The sequence below is a fragment of the Vulpes vulpes genome, chromosome 16, assembly GCF_048418805.1.
Source record: "Vulpes vulpes isolate BD-2025 chromosome 16, VulVul3, whole genome shotgun sequence".
Lineage (NCBI taxonomy): Eukaryota > Metazoa > Chordata > Mammalia > Carnivora > Canidae > Vulpes > Vulpes vulpes.
In genome coordinates this window covers 36,173,559-36,181,292 of record NC_132795.1, presented here as the reverse complement: position 1 = coordinate 36,181,292, position 7,734 = coordinate 36,173,559, and the positions used below count along the sequence as shown (strand labels likewise).

The 7,734-nt window shown below is 39.7% G+C and overlaps 1 pseudogene; it reads left to right on the top strand.

Annotated features, from left to right (window-relative positions):
* Window positions 1-234: 234 nt before the first annotated feature.
* LOC112922206 (large ribosomal subunit protein uL10 pseudogene) lies at window positions 235-5,272 on the top strand (annotated as a pseudogene).
* The last annotated feature ends 2,462 nt before the right edge of the window (window positions 5,273-7,734 follow it).

Sequence of the window (7,734 nt, the reverse complement as noted above, 5' to 3'; positions counted from 1 at the left end):
GCTGTGCTCTGTTTCCTTTGAGAGAGGTAGCCCCGAGAGCGTGGGTCCAGCGGTTCAGGGCCCTGGATCCCAGGGTGCAGAGGCAGACAAAGTCGGATATCCTGGTTCCCCAGGACAGGTGGAGGTGGGGAGGGCACAGGACAGAGAGGACTCTCCCACAGGGCACTCCCAGGCTGTGCAGATCAGTGCCCCACCCCCATTCACCCAGCAGCATCTAGGCTGAGGAATAGTCCAATGAGGACTGGGAGCTGCAGGCAGGTGGTTACTGGAGGAGCTGACTCCAGAGCTGGAGACCTGGCCACCACCAGTGGTGTTGTTCTTCCTGGTGTCACCGTGTGCCTGGGAGGGACAGGGCCACCAGGGAACAGGGACCTCACGGTGTAAACAGCTCCCACTGAGCCGGGCACCCAGCAGGGGTGAGGCATCGCCCCCAGGTACACACACCTGAGAATCAGCGCAGCAGGTCCCTCCCTCAGAAGACCAGCTGGAAGGACAGGTGAAGAGCAAGTTCTGGACCACGCAACACTGGAAAGCTCCAGGACTGAGGGAAAACAGTATACAGAGGGTCCTTTTTTTGTTTTCTTTTTTTTTTTTCATTATGACTCATTATCAGGTTAAAAATTTCTAATATTTCTTTTCTTTTCCCACTGTAACTACAATATTTTACCAACTCTTTGTTTTTAACTTTTTCCTTTTTGGCTTTCATATTTCTACAATTGCATGTCTTAGATATATTTTTCACTTCTGAATTCCCTTCAACATAATCAATTTACTTTTGGTAGATATATGAGTTATGGGTTCTGCTTTTTGTTTTCTCTGTCTTGTTCTGTTTCACACTGGTGGAAGTTAGTACCTTCTAACACATGACCAAAATACACCCAGAACCAAGTGGAAAACCATGTTGGTTCATTCCGTAGGATTGTATTCTCTCTTCCTTCCCATTCTGCCCCCCTCTTTTATCTTGTTTATGTTTTTGTGCTAAATGTTGGGTCTTTATGTAAGTTTTGCTGGTTTATATTACATTGGGATTGAACATCTTCTAACATACAGAACAAAATACACTCAGAACCAAGAGGATCACCCTTTAGGTCCCTTCAGGAAATCTACATTCTCTATACCACCATTCCTCCTCCCCAATTTTTTTCTTCTTTGTTTTTGGTTATTTTTATTACTTTCCTTTAAAATTTGTTTTTTACTTTAGTGATCCTTTTATTTTATTCTGTTCTTCTTTTTCTTTCTTTTATTTTGTGGTTTCTGACCTCTTTAGAATCATTTAGGGTGTATTTTACTCAGGTCATGGTTGATAGTCTTGAATCAGCTCGCTCATACAGCCAGTCTTCACTGGAAAAAATAACTAGAAGAAAGAACTCACCACAGAAGAAAGAACCAGAAACAGTAATCTCTGCCAGAGTTACAGAATGTGGATTTAAATACGATGTCGGAAATTCAATTCAGAAGTACAATTATAAAGCTATTGATGGCTCTTGAAAAAAGTGTAAAGGACTCTAGAGACTTCACTACTGCAGAATTGAGATCTAATCAGGCCAAAATTAAAAATATTTTAACTAAGATGCAATCCGAAACTGGATGTCCCAACTGCTAGGGTTAATGACGTGGAAGAGAGAGTGAGTGACATAGAAGACAAGTTGATAGAAAGGAAGGAAGCTGAGGAAAAAAGAGAAAAACAATTAAGAACCCACAAGGACAGGATTTGGGAAATAAATGATAGCCTGAGAAGGAAGAATCTACGTAAAATTGGGGTTCCAGAAAAGGCTGAGAGAGAGGACCACAACATCTATTTGAACAAATCCTAGCTGAGAACTTCCCTAATCTGGGGAAGGAAACAAGCATTCAGATCCAAGAGATAAGAGAGGTCCCTCCCAAAATCAATAAAAACTATTCAACACCTCAACATTTAATAGTGAACCTTGCAAATTTCAAAAATAAAGAGAAAATTCTTAAAGCAGCAAGAGACAGAGATTCTTAACTTATATAGGGATAAAGATTAACAGCAGCCCTCTCCACAGAGACCTGGCTGGCCAGAAAGGGCTGGCAGGATCTATTCAGGGTCCTAAATGAGAAGAATATGCAGCCAAGAATACTCTACCCAGCAAGTCTCTCATTCAGAATAGAAGGAGAGATAAAGGGCTTCCAAGATAGGCAGAAACTAAAGGAATATGTGACCACCAAACTGACTCTGCAAGAAATATTAAGGGGGACCCTGGAAAAGAAAGAGGAAGCCCAAAGAAGTAATCCACAAAAACAGGGACTGAATAGGTATTATGATGACACTAAACTCATATCTTTCAAAAGTAACTCTGAACGTGAATGGGCTTAATGATCCATCAAAAGGTGCAGGGTTTCAGACTGGATAAAAAAGCAAGACCCATCTCTTTGCTGTCTACAAAGACTCATTTTAGACCTAAGGACACCTACAGCCTGAAAATAAAAGGTTGGAGAACCATTTATCATTCAAATGGTCCTCAAAAGAAAGCAGGGGTAGCCATCCTTATATCAGATAAATTAGAGTTTATCTCAAAGACTGTAGTAAGAGAAGAAGAGGGACCTATATCATACTTAAAGGGTCTATCCAACAAGAGGGCCTAACAATCATGAATATTTATGCCCCTAATGTGGGAGCTGCCAAGTATATCAATTAATAACCAAAGTACAGAGATACTTAAATAATAATATATTAATAGTAGGAGACTTCAACCTGGCATTTTCTGCAAATGACAGATCTTCTAAGCAGAACATCATGAAAGAAACAAGGGCCTTGAATGATACATTGGACCAAACAGATTCCACGGATATGTATAGAACATATCATATCATCCTAATGCAACTGAATACATGTTCTTCTCAAGCGCACATGGAATCTTCTCCAGAATAGACCACATACTGGGTCACAAATCAGGCTTCAACTGATACCAAAAGATTGGAATTGTCCCTTGTGTATTTTCAGACCACAATGCTTTGAAACTAGAACTCAATCACAAGAAGAAATTTGGAAGAAATTCAAACACATGAAGGTTAAAGATCATCCTACTAAAAGATGAATGGATCCTCTGTCTCTCTCACTGTGTCTCTCATGAATAAATAAATAATATCTTTAAGGGGGGGGATGCCTGGGTGGCTCAGCAGTCAAGCACCTGCCTTCAGCTCAGGGTGTGATCCTGGAGTCCCAGGATCGAGTCCCACATTGGGCTCCCTGCATGGAGCCTGCTTCTCCTTCTGCCTGTGTCTCTGCCTCTCTCTCTCTCTCTCTCTCTCATAAATAAATAAAATATTTAATAAAAAAAGATCAAGAACATGACAGGGATGTCCACTGTCACCACTGCTATTCAACATAGTACTAGAAGTCCTAGCCTCAGCAATCAGGCAACAAAAATAAAAGGCACATGGATCAGAAGAACAAATTTTGTGAAAATGTCTATGCTACCCAGGGCAATTTATACATTCAATGCAATCCCTATCAAAATACCATGGACTTTCTTCACAGAACTGTAACAAATAATCAAGATTTGTATGGAATCAGATAAGACCCCAAATAGCCAGAGGAATATTGCAAAAGAAAACCAGAGCCGGGGGCATCGCAATGCCAGATTTCAAGTTGTACTACAAAGCTGTGATCATCAAGACATTACAGTACTGGCATAAAAACAGACATATAGGTCCAAGGAACAGAACAGAGAACCCAGAAATGGGCCCTAAACTCTATGGTCAACTAATATTTAACAAAGCAGGAAAGACTATCCACTGGAAAAAGGACAGTGTCTTCAATAAATGGTGTTGGGAAAACTGGACAGTCACATGCAGAAGAATGAAACTGTACCAATCTCTTACACTAGACACACAGATAAACTCAAAATGGTTGAAAGATCTAAATGTGAGACAAGAATCCATCAAAATCCTAGAGGAGAACACAGGCAACAAAAGCAAAAATGAACTATTGGGACTTCATCAAGATAAAAACTTTTGCACAGCAAAAGAAACAGTCAACAAGACTAAAAGACAAAAAAAAAAACCTTCTTTTAGAGATTCTAAAAGGTTCATTTTGCAACAATATCACAAACTTTCAAAAACCATAGGATATTTTATAATTAGATGTTTATCATATGTCAAATAATAGTATATGGAAAACTATACTTTCAGAAATTTTTAAATATTAAAAACCTAAAAGATAGTCACTGTTTTGATAACTAGTTTTTGTATATGAAAAGACAAGAAAATTCTTGTACAAACTTGTGGTATTTATTTAATGAAAAAGTATTTAGAGGGAATAAGTTAGCCATAAATTTGCATTAAAAATTACATACATCACTAGGCATTTTATGTTGTACAGGTCCAATTCAAGAGTTTTAAAAAAGATATAGTGTCAATCCAACAAAGGCAGAAATGAGAATTGTATCAAATATAATGGAGTGTAGAAAAACAGACATAAAGACATAAAACTAATGTCTTATCAAAATTGATATAATAGATCTTCTGAAATACTGTGCAGACACATGAATACTAAATAAATAAGAGATTTTCAAAACTTGTAGAAATTACCATAAGGTTCCTGCTGCTGCCCGTGCTGGTGCCATAGCTCCATATGAAGTCACTGTGCCAGCCCAGAACACAGGTCTGGGGCCCGAGAAGACCTCTTTCTTCCAGGCTTTAGGCATTACCACTATCTCTAGGGGCACCATTGAGATCTTGAGCGATGTGCAGCTGATTAAGACCAGAGACAAAGTGGGAGCCAGCGAAGCCACACTGCTCAACATGCTGAACATCTCCCCCTTCTCCTTTGGGCTGATCATCCAGCAGGTGTTTGATAATGGCAGCATCTACAACCCTGAAGTGCTTGACATCACAGAGGAAACTCTGCATTCTTGCTTCCTGGAGGGTGTCCGCAACGTTGCCAGCGTATGTCTGCAGATAGGTTACCCGACTGTTGCATCAGTGCCCCATTCTATCATCAATGGATACAAGCGGGTCCTGGCTTTGTCTGTGGAAACTGATTACACCTTTCCACTTGCTGAAAAGGTCAAGGCCTTCTTGGCTGATCCATCTGCATTTGTGGCTGCTGCTCCTGCGGCTGCTGCCACCACTGCTGCACCTGCTGCTGCCGCAGCCCCAGCCAAGGTTGAAGCAAAGGAAGAGTCGGAGGAATCGGACGAGGATATGGGATTTGGTCTCTTTGACTAATCACCAAAAAGCAACCAATTCAGCCAAGTTTATTTGTGAAACAAGGAAATAAAGGCTCACTTCTCTTAAAAAAAAAAAATGGGAGAAGAGATTTGCAAATGACCTATCGGATAAAGGGCTAGTATCCAAGATCTATAAAGAACTTGTTAAACTCAGCAGCAAAGAAACAAACAACCCAATCATGAAATGGATAGGAGACAGGAACAGAAATTTCACTGAGGAAGACATAGACATGGCCAACAAGCACAGGAGAAAATGCTCCGCATCACTGGCCATCAGCAAAATACAAATCAAAACCACAATGAGATCCCACCTCACACCAGTCAGAATGGGGAAAATTAACAAGGCAGGAAACCACAAATGTTGGAGAGGATGTGGAGAAAGGGGAACCCTCTGCACTGTTGGTGGGAATGGGAACTGGTGCAGCCACTCTGGAAAACTGTGTGGAGGTTCCTCAAAGAGTTAAAAATAGACCTGCCCTATGACCCAGCAATTGAACTACTAGGTATTTACCACAAAGATACAGATGCGGTGAAATGCCGGGACACCTACATCCCAATATTTATAGCAGCAATGTCCACAATAGCCAAGCTGTGGAAGGAGCCACAATGTCCTTCGACAGATGAATGGATAAAGAAGCTGTGGTCCATATATACAAAGGAATATTCCTCAGCCATCAGAAGAGATGAATACTCACCATTTGCTTTGATGTGGTTGGAACTGGAGGGTATTGAGTGAAATAAGTCAATCGGAGAAGGACAATCATCATATGGTTTCACTCATATGTGGAATAGAAGAAATAGTGAAAAGGGATCATAAGGGAAAAAGGGGGAACTGAATGGGAAAAATTAGAGAGGGAGACAAACCATGAGAGACTCCTAACTCTGGGAAACTAACAAATGGTTGCTGATGGGGAGGAAAGTGGGGGGATGGGGTAACTGGGTGACAGGCACTAAGGAGGGCACTTGATGTTATACTATATATTGGCAAATTGAATTTAAATTTAAAAAAGGTAAAATAAAAATAAATTTAAAAAATATTACCCCCCCAAAAAGGATGATTATTATCTGTCCTCTAATAACAGACTGGTTTTACCCATCTTGGTACTTTACATTAATGCAAACATGATTATATTTGGCTTCTTTCCCTCAACATTACCCTAGTGAAACCCATCCATGTTGTTCCATATAGTTCTGACTAATTCCTATTATCACTGTTTGGGAAGCCATTATGTAAATATTCCATAAAATATTAATCCATTGAGTTAAATTGATGGACACTGTTTCCAGTTGGGACTGGAATTATAAAGAAGGCTACAAACCAAAACAAAACAAGAACTAAAGTGAGAGAAATGCTATGAACATTCCAGCAAAAGGTTTAAGCCAACAGATAGAATTTGGTTGAACATGCATGTAGAACTGGAATTTCTACGTCATACGTGGTATCTCTTTAGCTCAATTAATTCATGCTAGAGTTCTTAAGAGCATGTGTACCAATTGAGCGTGCCATCACAATGTCTGAGAGGACCAGCTCCTCATGAAGATCTGCAATTTTCCTTGTTGTTTGGTCATTCTGAAAGATGTAGAGTGGTGTCTGTGGTTTTACCTAATTTCCCCTTAAGAACAATAAAAATGATGGGTTTTTATGTGCTTAGTAGCCATCTCCTTTTGAAGTCTTTTGCCACTTTTCCTCCTAGGTTTTCAGTATTTTTCTTACTAACATGTAGGTATTTTGTTAAGTATTCTGGATAGCAAAACATTTGCTGGATGTATTTTAAGTAACTTTTCTGCCAGCTGCTTTTTACCTTTTTGGCATCTTTTAATAAACAGAAGGACATATTTTCACATAGTACTAATTATTTTTTTCTCTTCTTCATAGTGATTTTGTATCTTGTTGGTGTATTTTGTGTCCTGTTAAACACATTTTCCTATTCCATGGAATATATTCCAGTATGTTTTCCATTAAAACACACGGTTTCAACTTTTACAGGTAAACCTGCAATCCCCCTGGAATTAATTTTTGTGTATGATGTGGGGTAGGTGACTAAGTTGGAAAAAAACCTCAGTCTTCTACCTACATGGGGACATAGTGTGTCTTTCCCCTATGTGTCTCCTTCATCACCCACACCGAACACTGCCCTTCTGACACTTCTGATCACCATGGTGTGGCCAGGTTTTCCTTCCTCCAACCAAACAATTCTCTGTGACACCAGCTGGTTGTCCTACGATTTTACTCAGTTCTAACTTGTGTTTCTTCTCTATCTGGTTTCAATATTTTCCCCTTAAATTTAGCTTTCATAAATCTGATTGTGATGCTTCTTTCTGTGTATTTCTTCAGACTGATCCTGGTAGGAGTACAAACCTTCTAGAATCTGTAAGCTGATGTCTGCTGCTAAATTTGAGGTTTTCACCTGTTACTTCTTTGAATGCTTTTTCAGATCCATGCTCTTTTCTTCTTCTAGGACACCAGTGTTCAAAACATAGACAGTTTATTGGCATTCCACAAGTTCCTGAGTCTGTGTTCATTTTTTTCAATATATTT